The sequence below is a fragment of the Pleurodeles waltl genome, chromosome 3_1, assembly GCF_031143425.1.
Source record: "Pleurodeles waltl isolate 20211129_DDA chromosome 3_1, aPleWal1.hap1.20221129, whole genome shotgun sequence".
Lineage (NCBI taxonomy): Eukaryota > Metazoa > Chordata > Amphibia > Caudata > Salamandridae > Pleurodeles > Pleurodeles waltl.
Genome location: NC_090440.1, coordinates 1,397,736,509 through 1,397,752,969, shown reverse-complemented (window position 1 = coordinate 1,397,752,969; position 16,461 = coordinate 1,397,736,509).

The window sequence follows — 16,461 nt, the reverse complement described above, 5'->3', positions numbered from 1 at the left end:
CAAGAAATACAAATGTCCACTCTGGGTTTAAACAGTTAGGGTGGCACAGTTTGGTTTGGTTTTACTGTGTGTGTAAAAAACCCTTCAAAAGCAAATTCCTCAAACCCGAAACACAGGAATGAATGACACAATTTAAATCCAAGAGTTATGCTATTAGAGGAAGAAAAGTCACGTAAATGCTCTTTTAATCTTGCACTGTCACTTTTTGTAGTACTTGAGCTCAAGCAGATTTCCTGAAGCACATTTAGGCAAGTAACTACAGTAACAATGTAGAATGTTCAGAAATGCATTTGTCTCTTCAAGATAAGCACTCTGCCAAAATACGAGATCTGAAATACACCAGCTGTTCTAGGAAAGAGCGGTGCTCAAAGAACAAACTGCCTGGAGAATACTAGTCACTTAGCTGCAGTCTTTTCCGGAGTGCTGGAGGAATACCTGGTGTCAGCTGGTACAGGAACGAAGAAAAGAATTGCCTCAAAAGTCCTGAATATGAGGATGACAGCAGGGGCTAGACAGCCAAATCAGATGCTGAGATCAGGAAGCAAAACAAAGCCAAGCAGGGAGGCATGCTTCACACTGCTATTTATAGCCAAGTAGGAAAGCAGTTGAGTTTCCACATGTGGATGAGTCACCACACCCAATCAGAAGCACATGTCTACACCACACCCAATCAGAACCATATGTCTACACCTGCTCACATTAGCAAACAAGCATTGATAAAACCAATTGTGTAACGCAGCACATTAGGTTTACTTAGAAACATGAAGGTTTAACCAAGAACAGAGATATGATTTACCCTAATCCCTGGGGATGCTGACAGATAATGCAGGAGGCACCTTGGGGATTCCTAACACCAGGGATACTGGACCCTCAACATCGGACACCCAGAAGATAAGTCCACTCCGTACTCTCCAAGTTCCAGGAGCAAGCACCAGTCAAGTGACTTCAGGACACCCAAGCACCACCACCCAGATTGGCCCTGCTGACCTGCAAACCACCCTCGAAGTGACTTGCACCTGGCTGAAAAGGCTCCCTGATACACATCCTTGGCTGACCTATCTGCTCTCCACTTGGCCTCCCTGGCCCTTGCATTGGAGAACCAGCAGTGGTCTAAGGGTCCCTAATCCCTTGCGACCTCCACCCTCCAAGGGGACCCACCGGACTCACCTCTAAGTCCCCCTGTGCAGTGCATTTCCAATTGGTCCCCTTTCATGTGGCGCACCAGCTCCAAGACTTCCAGCCACTAGTCCCACTGGAACGTGGAACCGCACTGCAGGAAAGTCCTTCTTTTTGCTCTGGTCACCCCAAACGTTTTGGACAGATACTGATGATTAGTGACTGTTGGCTGAGCCCTGGGTACTGATTACTAGTCCCAGATCCAGTGCTCTGTGTAAAGTGGATATGCAAATTAGGCTAATTATAATTGGTAGTATTAACCTACCTGTGATTCCCTAGTATATGGTAGGGCATGTTGGTTTAGGGACCCCAGCATTGGTAGTGCTCCCATAGCTGCACAGTGTCATTTTAAAGGCAGGCCTGCCTTGCTGGCCGCTTTTAAACTAAAGTTATATGCAAATTTGACTTTGGAATTAAAAGTACTTTCAAAGTCTTAAAATACTTTATTTTTACATATAAGCCACCCCTAAGGTGTGCCCTAAGTGCCCTTAAGGTTGGGTGCCATGTAACTATAAACAGGGACCTTATAAAAGTTGTTTTATAAGCCATGGCGAGGTAAAATAGCCAATTTTGTTTTCCACTAATTGTAGTTAATGGCCTCCATAAGCTAAAATGGGGATACTTTATTTTAATTAATAAAGTGCCCATAAGACGCAGACATTTCGAGTTTGGTAACAAATCATTTGTTATAATAAATCACACAACTTGTCATTGTTGAATTTAATGTAACTACCTCAGGTATAGAGTTTTAATACTAAACCGGAAAGTTGCCAACTTCAGCTCTGTAGTGCCCTTCTCTGATTGGCCAGCCTCTGGCAGCCTGGTGGGCTGCCCTGATGAGGTGTGAAGTGGCTTGGGCTGAACATAAAGAGTTTGCTTGGGGGAGGAGATCTGCCTCAGCAGATTGTGAAACAGGATGGGGGAGAGCAGCCAAACTGGTCTTCAAAGGAGGGAAGGACATTTGGAGCAGCTCAGGATCTCCCCCATTTCCTACAATTAGATGTCCTCTTGATTAGATTAGGAGATGGCAGGAGAGGGGTGTGTTTAGGATTTTTAGCCACACTAGTGAGTGGGCTCAGCCATACCTAACCTCCAAAATTCAGTTTTGGCCATGTTGTTTTTTTAAAGAATGTTGCTGCCTGGGATTGATGTTTACCACACTTCCCAGGAAGTGGTCCTCGGATCCCTACAAGGAAGAACATCAGAAGAAGGAGGACTGCCCTGCTGGACCCCTGACCAGCACCTGGACACTGCACTCTGAAGGACTGCACCAGCTGCACACTTGAGCTTTACCACTAAAAGTACTTTGCCTGGCTTCAACTGGTTCAAGAAGGGACTGCTACAGGTGAAAAATAGCTAACCAGAGTCCCCTGCATCAACTCCTGAAGAAACTGACCAGCTTACCACTGTCCAGTGGTCATTATGGAGTTTGAGTCAGGTGCATTCTGGGAGTTGGAGTCCTAACCCTCAAGGAGCAACTCAGAGCTTCTGGAACCTTGGGGTGAGCTGTGGGCTCCTAAAGGACCTTCCAAGACCTTCTGGAAGAAGATCCAGAAGTTTGTAGAAGATTGGAGAACTTTTGGTAAAAAGCTTCATAAAGGGATCAACCTGCTGTGAGAGTCAAGCCAGCTTACGTTGACCACGACCGGGCCTGACTTGCAGGTCCGTCCCACTGAAAAGCTCCGGAGCTCCAGACTTCCAGGATTTCACCAGGGTCACCTGGAAAGTCATTCCAACGATGTGGACTCAAAACCGGCTTGCTGTGGAGGGTCGTCCGACGTCAGAGAGAAAAAGCTCAAAAAAAGTGACTAAGTCAGAAGGTAAAAAAATGAACGGGACTTGCCGTGCAGTGTATCCGAGGAGGGCTCCAGGGCATTTGGATCAAGATTCAGCTTTGGCTCGGATGAAGTCCGAACGTAGAATTATTCACTGAGGTCTCCTGCGACTCATATTCGAAGAGGGCTCCTGGGAGGTCGAATTGGATTGGTGCCTTCTTCCCTCTGAAGGAGATTTTTAATAAAAAGACTAAGGGGGTCATTCCGACCCCGGCGGTCAAGGACCGCCGGGGCCGGGGATGCGGGAGCACCGCCAACAGGCTGGCAGTGCCCCGCAGGGCATTCTGACGCGGCGGTTTGGCCGCGGTCAGACAAGGAAAACCGGCGGTCTCCCGCCGGTTTTCCGCTGCCCTGGGAATCCCCCATGGCGGCGCAGCTTGCTGCGCCGCCATGGGGGATTCCGACCCCCTCACCGCCATCCTGTTCCTGGCGGCTCCGACCGCCAGGAACAGGATGGCGGTGAGGGGTGTCGTGGGGCCCCTGGGGGCCCCTGCAGTGCCCATGCCAATGGCTCGGGCACTGCAAGGGCCCCCGTAAGAGGGCCCCACTTTGTATTTCAGTGTCTGATACGCGATGGGTGCCACTGCACCCGTCGCACATACCCACTCCGCCGGCTCCATTCGGAGCCGTCTTCCTCGTGGGGAGGGGTTTCCCGCTGGGCTGGCGGGCGGCCCTCTGGCGGTCGCCCGCCAGCCCAGCGGGAAAGCCAGAATGGCCTCCGCGGTCTTTCGACCGCGGAGCGGCCATTTGGCGGCTCACTCCAGATGGGCGGCTCCCGCCGCCCGCCAGGCTCAGAATGAGCCCCTAAGTCCGAAGGTAAACTTTTGACTGAGGCCTCCCGTTTGCTTTGCCCGAGCAGGGCTCCATCGTGGTTGGCCTTAAAATTTGACTTTGACCCAGTTGAGGTGTGACCAGATGACCACATTGGCGCTTTTAGATTCTAATAGTTAAAAAACATTCATTCTTTAAAGATTAATATCTCCGGTTCACTTTACCCTATTTTGTTTGTTTTTGGTGTCAAATTAAAGGTAAAAATAGTTCCTATTTTTACATTTTTGGATTTTTAAACTGTTTTCTGTCTTTTATTTTATTACTATTTTGTGGTATTTGAATGCTTTACACACTTTGGGACTCATTATGAGTTTGGAGGGAGGCCTCTTTTTGAGTCGGAAGAGCGCTAGTTCGGTTTTTAGCCCGCTGGCCCGGTTATGAGTTTCCCAATGGCCCACTGACCCAGCTGGAAACTACGCACAACGTTGACGCTGGCTCATAATCAAGACATCTGCTATGTTGCAGTGCGTCGGGTGCGACAGAACCCGCTGCGCTACTCACTGCCTGTAATTCAGGCAGTGAAAAGCATGATGGGGCTGCCCATGGGGGCCCCTGCACTGCCCATGCCAAGTGCATATCAGTGCAGGGGCCCTTCCGGTAACCCATCTCCACTATCCTTTGCATGGTGGTGGAACTTCCATGCAAAATCTGGTGGACACGGTAATCGTAATCCCCAGGACAGCGCTGATTGCAGCGCTGCCCTGGTGGATTAAGACCGCGGGCACCACCAGGCCTCCAGCCAGTGAAAAAGTGGTGGTGCTGGCAGTCAGACTGTGATGCTTTTGCCACGTCATAATGTGCCTGTCGGACCGCCTAGTACCGCCAGACTCATAATTAGGGCCTTTGTCTCCTAAATTAAGCCTTGTTGCTCGCTGCCAAGGTAACAAGGGTTGAGTTGGGGTTCATTTATTGAGACATAACTGAATCTAGTGGGGGTTAGTGGCCTATTTCTAAGTGTAGGCACTTACCTGCCCTAATCAATAATCCACTTTCCAACACACACAAACTTCTCTAGCTGGTCCACAGGACACGACCTCGACCTTGGAATAAAAGGTGACACTTGTGAGAACATTTTCTGGCTTTATATGTAATTTCAAAGTTTTCTTCCATTTATTCCTATGGTGCGTAATCCCACACAGAAACAGAACTTTTTCTAAATTTGGAAAAATCATAACTTAAGAAGTACTTACCCCATTTGGATGATCTTGGTCTTAAAACATTTATAAAAATCTGAAGTATTGTTTTGTAAATTGGTCTCCAGTTATTCTTTTGAGTGTGTGCCCACATGTATTGATACTGTGAGTACAAGAAATGCTTAGCACATCTCCTGGGTTAGCCTAACTGCTCAATCAATCTACAACAAAAACAGATGACTAGTGTTGTGTAGGCATTTTAGTTATAGCTCCATGCACATTAGTTTAACACACTAGGCCGCTGTGCACTTTGATCTAGCTATATTTTAATCGGCTTCGCGTTGTTATTTTTACAATAACCAGTTTTACTGTCTTGTTTTATTTTCATCTATCTAACTGTTTTTGCTTATTTGCTTAGCCCAGCACTGTGTTCTCAAACAAGACATTCTTGATCACTTTGTGCTTCAGTCAAGGCTACAGTTTGGTACATTGCCGGTGAACATGGTAGAAGTTTAGTCTCCAACATTTGTAGAAAATACACATCCTTACGTGGGGACATTTTTTTAGAACATCAGCTGTGTTATTATAAAAACACTTCCTAGTCCCATTACACGTTAAGAGGGAGATTCCAGCCAGGGAACCACAAATGTATACTGATTGCTGAATGCTTCGCTGCAGATGCTAACGCAGACTACAGGCCTTTGCTCAGGTATGAGGGTTTATGTCCTCCCGGGGGAACCTGGAAGGCAGAATTAGAGCTTAACATGCTGTGCTCAGATTATGACTTAGATAGGCAATAGTCCATAAATTCTAGTGACAATATGATAGCATTATTCTTAAGCTTCACTCTCCTAGTCACCATTTTAATACTGTCATGTTGTGTCGTCCTGGTTACTGCAGCTCAGGCTTTGCTATCTTAGATGCATTTGTTTTATTAAACCTATTATTGAAACATATACTCTTCTGTCTATCATCTGTATATGAGACTGTATTGTGAATGAGAGAACCGGAGGTGACCTGAGTGACCACGACTTCCATGAGAAGCCTAATATGTTATGCGCTCGGCTGCCCAATCATCCCTATCTTCTAGTAGACATGAGGCACTGCTAGTTAGCCGGAGCAAAACCCGCATTTAGAGCGACAGGTGTCACCCACTGTGGGTAGGACTCAGTCTCTCATACTGTGGATGATCTTGCTGCTCAAAATCCAATAGTCTCATTATAATAATGAAAGCCTACGCGACATAGCGCCGCCAACGTTTGGTCAGGCTCTAATTTTCAGGTCCTCTGGAGTATCTCTGCCTCATTATATATAATGACACCTCAATGCCGTATGCAGAGATGTCCGTGGTGCTGAGGATTTCCACCACAGCTGTGTAGATAATCCTACTACAACTGGCGGTTGTTCAAGCTTGAACTTTAAAAGGAAACCCCATTTTGGTGTGCCTTCTCTGAACTCATAGTGTTACTATCAGGGCGAATCCCCAACAGGTACAAATAGCTGTTAATATGAGACAACCTCTCACAGCACACTTACTAGCAAATGGCCTAACGGCCCAGGGAGGTCCAGTCACATTCGTGGTGGACGCCCATGCAGCTTATAGAACAGAACCTTTTTACTCTTGGGTCACATTTCCAGCAGTTGATGGGAAGAGAAATACATTTCACCAATATACACCTGAGAATGCGCCTGGACAATACAGAGCATACGCATATTTAGAGATACCTCTATCTTATCAAGAACATAATAATTGGCTTGATGGTGCCCTACCCCACACAATATTACCAGTAAGGTTAGGTCCACTAAGTAATGCCGGTCCTACCTAACCTTTATTGGCCACCTATACACCACATATTGTGGTTGCAAATTTAGCAGTAGCTGAGGTTCATCACTTATATATTGAATTAATAGTAATATATAGACGATTAGTACAATTTGTGATGCAAACACTAAATACAAACCCAGCACGTGCTGCTCCAGCACATCCACATGCAGTAACGCCAGGTATAAACCCTGCGACTGTACATTCGATTATGGGTAAAGTACCCGCCAAACGAGAGGAAACTCCGTTTTGGTTAGCACAGAAAATTAATACGCTGGAGGCAGTGTTTCCCCATACGGGACCTCAGGATAAACATAGAATACTAACGACGTGCTTGCCCTTTGGAATGGTCCCTACAGTAGAAAACTGTAATACTGGGGCATGGTATTCGGCGTGCTCTACACAACCGCACACGGTACACCGACACTTGCCAATTTACCGGAAGTGTTGAAACAAATTCAAGATGAATATGGGGCGGCCCCGGCCCTAGATTTGGGCATGCAATTGATGGGCAACTTTGCCACAGTATCCTCAATCATTTTAAGTAACCTTAAAGGGGAAGCAGTCACACTCACAGTTTGCATGTGGCTTCTTGACGTTCCACCGCAGGATCAAGAACGAGTGCTGCCTAAAATAATAGCAGAGACCTATTTAAGTATCGGTTAATATAGCTTAGGGGCCAGACCACAAAAACCTCAATTTCAGGGTAAATTAAACAAAGATACCCCCAAGCAAGCACCTGAGGGTAATAAGAAATGCTGGGATAAAAAGCAACAAACTCCTAAGAAAGAGAGGGGAGAATCTCCACGTATGGAGACCCCACAAAATAGGTATAATCTCAGAAACAGAGATAATATAAAAACGCCTGATAGATATCAATATACTGATACACGCCAATCTCGTTCCTTTCAGGACGCATCGGAAAAAAGAAATGAGAGAGGTGGGCGATCAGAGCGAAGAATAGAGTACGTGAAACCGGGACAGGAATCACAACGCTCTTCGGAGGCTTCTGTTAAAAAGGAAGATAAACCCGCCCAACAAAAACAACAATTTAAAAAGATAAAAGTGGTGGCAGTCGCGGTCTGACATGCCACACAGGAAGGGGGTCCTCTGGAAGACCAAGAATCGGGCTCTAGCCTTGCTAGACAGCGCAGCAGAGGTCACAATAGTTTGCCGGAATCTTCTAGAGCATCTAGAGGTGAAAGCAACTGATGACTTTATACAAGTAGAAACTGCGGACGTTCGAGTCTCCACGGCTGATAGGGTGTACAAAGTACGTTACTGTTAGAAGGTGACATTGAACGCACAATAGAAGCAAACTTTTGGGATCGCATAGTAAAAGTATATGATGTCTTGTTGGCGGAACAAGATTGGGCGCCTGACTTTGTCCGTACCTGCCCATATGGAGAAGATGTCATTAAGCCTTCCTTCTCGCCCCTTGTTCCAGAGAAACTCGCTGAATCCTATTACATTGAATGGGCTTTAGCACAAGCACCTGCATTACACAGAAATCATGTAGGATGGGATAAAGAATCCCCCTACCAGATAATTCCAATTAAAAATTAACCTAAGCCACAACCACAATATCCTATAAAACATGAAGCAAAAGCACCAGTGAGAGAAATACTAACACAATTAGAGTACCAGGGTGTGATTGAACCCTGTGTCTAACCAATGAATAACCCACTATTCCCCGTAGCTAAACCAGACCATTCATACAGAATATTCTTAGACTACAGACATTTAAACAGTCATACACGTACCTATGCTATCCAAAATTTGCAAAGCACAGCACTAATGAGCAACATAGTACGGAAAAAATACATAACAACACTAGACATTTCCCACGGGTTTTTCTGCCAGAATATAGCGCCTGAGAGTAGAGACTCAACAAGTTTCAGCGCACTAGGCTCCCAGAAAAAATTCTGCTCTTTACCTCAGGGGTATAAGAACAGCCCAGGACTGTTCGCAGCTCGTGTCACCGCTATATTGCACAAGATTGACCCTGAAGCATTGTCCAATGTAGATGATATATATCTCACGGATGATGAACTACTACAACATTTAAGACGGGTAGCCCGCATTTTTGTAGGGTTTGCCGAATTTGGCTAAAAATGTAACTTCAAAAAAACAAAAACAGCCTTCCTCAGCATCCTGTTCCTAGGATATGAGCTGTCAAGTGAAGGGAAGAGCCTAGCGCCACAATTCTTAGAGAAGTGCGCACAGTTACAAACACCAAATACCATTAAAAAACTCCAATCATTATTGGGTTTCTTGAATTTTGGCAGAACCTACATTCCAGATTCTGCTACATGCAGAAAACCTTTATATGACTTCATACGTCCCGATTTTTCAAGTAAATTCTGGACAATTGAACATACATGCATTCTTCGAGAGTTGCAGACAGACGTGCTTGCAGCACAACATTTACACACAAGGGACAACAAAACACATTTGGTCATCAGAGTAATAGCTGGGGCCATCGGTTTCACCTATGTGACGTTTAATGAAGGTGAGACGGTCTTGATTGCATACAAATCACATCTGTACTCAGCAGCAGAACAACACTTTGCACCCACAGAGAAAATTCTCTCTGCTGTACACATGGCTGTCATTAAAGAAAGACCTCTTGCCCAAGGAAAACGCATTATTGTCTTCTCTCCAATCCCAGCCCTAGAGGCTGTAACAAAAGCCAGCGTTTCAAACGCAAAAGCATTACATCCACGTAGGATGCAATGGGCTACGTCACTGACAGCCACTGATGACGGCTGATGGAACACCCTATCCTAAAGGATTTCCTAACAAATATCACTATCGAATGGGAGGTATGCTGAACGTTGAGTTTAAGATACCAGGCGTAGGTGTACGAGACATCCCCAAAAAAGACAAAAGATCACAATTGATTAAAGCAGCGCATGAAGGGGTGGCATCTGCCCATGCTGGTGTGGCGGCTACAATTTCGATCTTGCAGGCCCGTTATTGGTGGCCAAGTCTCTACAGAGAGACTAAGCAGTATGTCCTTTGTTGTGACATCTGACAACAAATCAAAGTTTCCACTGCTAAGCGCCCGCCGCAGACACCCCTCTTAATTTCAAACAAACCATTACAATGTGTGTACTTGGACCACTGTGGTCCCATAACACCTGATAGTGCATACACAATTATTTTAGTCACTGTTGATTCATGCTCCAGATTTGTATGGGTGTGGCCACAACGCTCGGCTGACGCTCGGACTGTTATTAAAGATTTGCGAGTCTTTATCGGTACATATGCAGTTGCAGCTTTCCATTCGGACCAGGGCCCTGCTTTTGCCTCAAGGGCATTCAGGGACGCCATGGCTTCATTGAGGGTCCAACTCCAGTACTCATCTACATTTCATCCTGAGGGAAATAGTGTTGTGGAGCGATTAAACTGTGATTTAAAGCAATCCTTAACAGCCAGAGTCTTAGGTACGGGTCATAGTTGGCTTAATCACCTGTATGGAGTCCAGGGAGTGTCACGACTCACGTGCTGCTTGCGCCTGGAATTTGCAGATCTGGTGGCGTGAATCTTCAATGTTCGGCTTTGACCCAAAAAGGGGCGACTCTTTCTGGTAGCCACGGTGCTGTAGGCAATGGAGACACCAAGAACAGACCGTGCCCTTCAGAAAGTAGCGCCAGAGGGAAAAACCCCTTCCAAGGGGAAAAACCTCCAAACAGGAAAAGTCCTGGAGAAAAACAAGAACAACAAACAGGAATCCAAAAAGGAGCAAAAATCAGAAAATACAGAATGCTGAGTCCAAAACCAAAAGGCAAGGAAATCAGGAGCGAAGACACCAACTGAGCAGGAAGTGTTGCAGCGCAAGGAAAGAGAAAAAACACAGCCCTTATATACCAACAAACAGGAAGTGACCCACAGGAAGTAAAAGGACACCATCTTAGATAGGGAAACAATATATAGAACAGAATAGTAGAGGAACCATAGAGAATAGGGAACAAGGAATGCTGGGAAAGCACAGGAATCTGGGAAGGAGGAAAAGACATAAAGAAAGGCACACAACAGACTGCAAACAGAAGAAAGGACAAAGAAACGAAGAAAAACAGGTAAGAGGGTTCAGAGACCCCTGGGACAGTGAAAGGCAGAAGGAAGAACGAGGCCCCAAGCAAATCTGGGGCCTCGAAACGCGCAGGAGAGGCTGGGGGCGCGCCGCGTCTTAATAACGCGGTGCGCGGCCCGAGCCGAACGCCCGGTAGAAGTCGAGCTCTCGGCTCGCGCCGCACCGCGCGGCGCGACAGTAGGTCCCCCTCCCGAAGGCCCAGGTTTAAGAGGGAATAAACAGTGAAAGCGTTGAGTCAGGAGAGGAGCGTGAACGGAAGAGGCATCTTCCCATGAACATTCACTGAGAGGATAACCCTTCCAATGAATCAGATACTGAAGTCGTTTATGAAAAAGACGAGAGTCACAGATTTCCTGCACTTCATATTCAGGAGCATCATTCACAAGGACAGGAGGTGGACAAGGAAACTGACGTGAGTAAGGATCAGGCACATAAGGTTTAAGCTGAGAAACATGAAAAACCGGATGGATCTTCCATGTATGGGGTAAGTGAAGACGGACAGTGACAGGATTGACCAACTGGAGAATACGGAAAGGCCCATAGTAACGAGGTGTGAACTTGTTTTGAGAGAGACGTGAGGGCAAGAATTTGGAGGAGAGCCAGACTTTATCTTGCAGATGATAATTTGGATTGGTTGTACGTCTCTTGTCTGCAGCCTTCTTCATATACCTCTTGGTATGTAACAAATTAGATCGAATTAGTTTATGGAGTTGGAGAAGGCGTTTGGAGAAATAGTTAATAGCAGGTAGAGGAGAGTTGGATTGTGGAGAAGTAGGGAAAGAGGTAGGATGAAAACCATAGGAACAGAAAAAGGGAGTGACCTTGGAGGCACTATGGACTGAGTTATTGTAGGAAAATTCAGCTAAAGAGAGGTAAGTGCTCCAGTTACTTTGGGTAGAATTGCAAAAGCATCGAAGATATTGCTCTAGTCCTTGGTTCAGACGCTCAGTCTGTCCGTTGGTCTGAGGATGGAACCCTGAAGACAGGGCTCTATTCATATTCAGTGTTTTACAAAAATGCTTCCAAAATCGGGAGATGTACTGAGGTCCTCTATCAGAGATTATGGTATGTGGAAGTCCATGGAGACGGAAGACATGATCTATGAATATTTGACCTAGTTCTTGGGAAGTAGGCAGCTTTTTTAGGCCAGTGAAATGAGCCATCTTTGTGAAAGAATCCACTGTGACCATGATAACCCGGTTTCCTGCTGATGGTGGGAGCGAACACATAAAATCAGTAGAGATAGTATGCCATGGGGCCGATGGAACAGGCAAAGGTTGTAGTAATCCTGCCGGTCTGGTGTGAGGTATTTTGACTTGGGCACATATGGGACAGGCCTGAACGTATCTTTCCACATCCAGTTTCCAGGTAGGCCACCAAAAATATCGTGAAAGTAATTCTTGTGTGGCTTTGATGCCTCTGTGACCAGCTACAGGGGAATCATGGCACATTTGTAATGCTTTCTTTTGCACCTTGTTTGTAGGGAGGAATATCAGGTCTTGGTAATAAAAATATCCTTGTTTCTTGTACAATAATGGTCTTAGTTCTTCTATGTCATGGTCCGATTGGTTGGCGTATTCTTGTTGTACTTCTTCCAAGAAAGACTGAGCCACTCCAATGATCTTACTGGGTTCTAGAAGATACTGGGATGAGGAAGGAGAACACTCTGGATATCGGCGAGACAGAGCATCAGCCAGAATGTTTTGGGATCCTGGAATATATGTAATATAAAAATCGTACTGACTGAAGAAAAAGGCCCAGCGGGCCTGACGACTATTCTGGCATACAAAATTTCTTAAACATTGTAAATTACGGTGGTCTGTCCTCACCTCAAATGGTTCCTTGGAACCCATCAGAAACTGCCTCCACTCAAGGCAGGCTGTTTTCAGAGCCAATAATTCCCTTTCAAGTACGGAATAATGTTGTTCAGCTGTGGAAAGGATATGAGACAAATAGAAAACGGGATGTTCAAGGCCATCATCCTCTTGTCGTTGGAGTAAGACAGCTCCGATGGCTCTCTCAGAAGCATCAGTTACTACTATAAATTGCTTGGTGGTATCTGGATGTCTTAAGATGGGGGCTTGGGTGAAGGCTCTCTTTAAGCTTTGAAAGGCTGCTTCAGCAGCCTCAGTCCAGACAAATCCCTTCTTTAAATTGTCCTTCTTTAAGGTGTGAGTTATGTGGCTAGTCTGACTGGCAAAGTCTAGAATGAATTGTCGATAGAAGTTTGCTAAACCTAGGAAACATTGTGTTTCTTTTATGGTAGAAGGAGAAGGCCACTCTAGGATAGCTTGTACCTTTTCTTGGTCCATAGCTATGCCGGTGGGACTTAAATGATAGCCCAGATATTTGACTTCCGTTATGTCGAACTCACATTTCTCTGGTTTGCAAAATAGTTGGTGATCACGAAGTCTTTGAAGAACTTGTTTCACATGGGAAGTATGGAGTTCAGGATTTCTAGAATAAATAAGAATGTCATCTAGGTAGATCACGACTGTCTGATTAAGTAGGTCTGAAAACACTGAGTCCATAAATCTCTGGAAGATTGCCGGGGCGTTAGTAAGACCAAACGGCATAACCCTATATTCAAAATGGCCAAATGGGGTCCTGAATGCTGTCTTCCATTCGTCGCCTTCTCTTATGCGTAAAAGGTGGTAGGCTCCTCGTAAATCCAATTTAGTAAAACGTTGGGCCCCTCTGATTGCTTCCAGTATGTCCCTGATCAGAGGCAAAGGATAACGATCTTTAATGGTGATTTTATTCAGACCTCGAAAATCCAGGCACGGACGAAGATCCTTAGTCTTCTTGGGCACAAAAAAGAGAGGGGCCCCAGCCGGAGACGACGATGGAACAATAAGACCACTCTGTATATTTTCGTCCAGATACTCCTTTAGAACTTCCCTTTCGGGTTCCGTGAGGGAGTACATCCTCCCAAAAGGAACAATTGTGTCGGGTTCTAATGGAATTGCACAATCATATTCTCGATGTGGAGGTAGCACAGGTTTTGACGGTTTTTGGAAAATATCCTGAAACTCCAAATAGTGGTCTGGGACCCCTTGGACCGTATTAATGGACATACCAGTGGCACCTTCAGTAGCTAAGGATCTTTTCGGAGACCAATACTTGTCGGAAGTAAAACAGTTCTCGTGACAAAATTGCGAAGACAAAGAGACTGTCCGGGTAACCCAATTTATATATGGGTTATGTCTAATGAGCCACGGAATTCCAAGAATGATGGTATGGTTAGGGGACGTAATAAGATCGAAGGAGATGTGTTCTTGATGGTTTCCCACCTGTAGACTTAACATCAGGGTAGTGGTGTCTACAGGACCAGAGGATATCAAAGATCCATCCACAGTGTGTACCTGTTCGGGTACTTCTTTTGCTTGAGTAGGAACTAGGTTAGCAGCAGCCCATGTCTTGTCCATGTATATACCACTAGCACCACAGTCTAGTAATGCCATAGTCTTTTCTTGACGACCGTCAGGAAGTTGTAACAGGACAGGAAAGATGAACAAGGCAGTTGTATTGTCATTAAAGGAGCTGATGGAAGGTATAGCTGTAGATCCCGTCCCCTCCCTTCTTACAGGGGACGGGAGGTGGCGTTTCCCGAAGGTCTGGACGGACGTACTGGACAGGTACGGAGTATGTGACCAGCAGAACCACAATACAGGCACAACCCTCTCTTGCGTCTGTCTTCTCGTTCACTAGCAGAGAGCGGACCTCGGGTAGTATCCACCTGCATGGGTTCCCCTTCGATGTCTCTAGCAGGAGTGCGAGGTTCCTCGGAACGCTGTAGGTATGCACGGGAGCTACTTGGTTGGGTAAACCCTCTACTCCTTTTCTTTTCCGATCTCCGTTCCTGAAGACGATATTCGATGGACAGTGCTTGATCCATCAGGCCACGAAGATCTTCCGCTCTGGTAGAATGCACTAGTTCATCCTTTATTTCTTCTTTGAGTCCTCTACGAAATAATGTTACCAGAGTACGTTCCACCCAAGTGGTCTCTGCCGCCAGCTGACGAAAACGGGTTATATATTGCAGGACGTCTTGGGAGCCTTGTTGGATGTCGCACAAGGCTTCTTCAGCGGAGGCTTCCAATCCAGGACGGCCAAACATTTGTTTGAAGCGACTCACAAAGGCGGAATAGTCTGACAATACAGGGTCGTCGGAGGACACCATCGGGGTTGCCCAGGCCAAGGCTGGGCCGGATAAGGCACTGATAAGATAACCCACCTTGGTCCTGTCGTGGGAGAATTGAGTAGGTCGGAAGGCGAAATACACCGTTAAAGCATCCAAGAACTCGCGAAGCTTGGTTGGTTCACCAGAGAAACAAGGGGTAGAAGCGGAGATTGTCGGAACATCACTGGTGCGGAGGGCCAAGGCCTGTCGTAACGCAGCATTTTCATTACGTAGTTGTTGCAACTCCTGGGCTTGTTGCTGAATCGTGGTTAACAGAGATTGCTCCGGATCTGCAGCAGCCGCCACTGTATTATCCATGGTGTTTGAGGACGTCGGAATGGTTAGGCGCTGCAATCTGTCACGACTCACGTGCTGCTTGCGCCTGGAATTTGCAGATCTGGTGGCGTGAATCTTCAATGTTCGGCTTTGACCCAAAAAGGGGCGACTCTTTCTGGTAGCCACGGTGCTGTAGGCAATGGAGACACCAAGAACAGACCGTGCCCTTCAGAAAGTAGCGCCAGAGGGAAAAACCCCTTCCAAGGGGAAAAACCTCCAAACAGGAAAAGTCCTGGAGAAAAACAAGAACAACAAACAGGAATCCAAAAAGGAGCAAAAATCAGAAAATACAGAATGCTGAGTCCAAAACCAAAAGGCAAGGAAATCAGGAGCGAAGACACCAACTGAGCAGGAAGTGTTGCAGCGCAAGGAAAGAGAAAAAACACAGCCCTTATATACCAACAAACAGGAAGTGACCCACAGGAAGTAAAAGGACACCATCTTAGATAGGGAAACAATATATAGAACAGAATAGTAGAGGAACCATAGAGAATAGGGAACAAGGAATGCTGGGAAAGCACAGGCATCTGGGAAGGAGGAAAAGACATAAAGAAAGGCACACAACAGACTGCAAACAGAAGAAAGGACAAAGAAACGAAGAAAAACAGGTAAGAGGGTTCAGAGACCCCTGGGACAGTGAAAGGCAGAAGGAAGAACGAGGCCCCAAGCAAATCTGGGGCCTCGAAACGCGCAGGAGAGGCTGGGGGCGCGCCGCGTCTTAATAACGCGGTGCGCGGCCCGAGCCGAACGCCCGGTAGAAGTCGAGCTCTCGGCTCGCGCCGCACCGCGCGGCGCGACAGGGAGCACTAAATAACCTGCCTAGAAGGTCCCTGGTGGGTCGTACTTCATATGAGTGCCTGTTCGGAACTCGAATGTATGTTCCGGATCTTGATGGTCCTGCCGTGGAGGCAGCAGAAACACCTTTTAACATAAATGAACGTGTCAATGTCTTACAGGAATTGCAACAGTTCAGTGATGATAATTCTTCCAAAAGTGCCGCCTCCTCAGGAATCAAGGATGTGCCTGTAACATCTACCGGCCGGATTCCC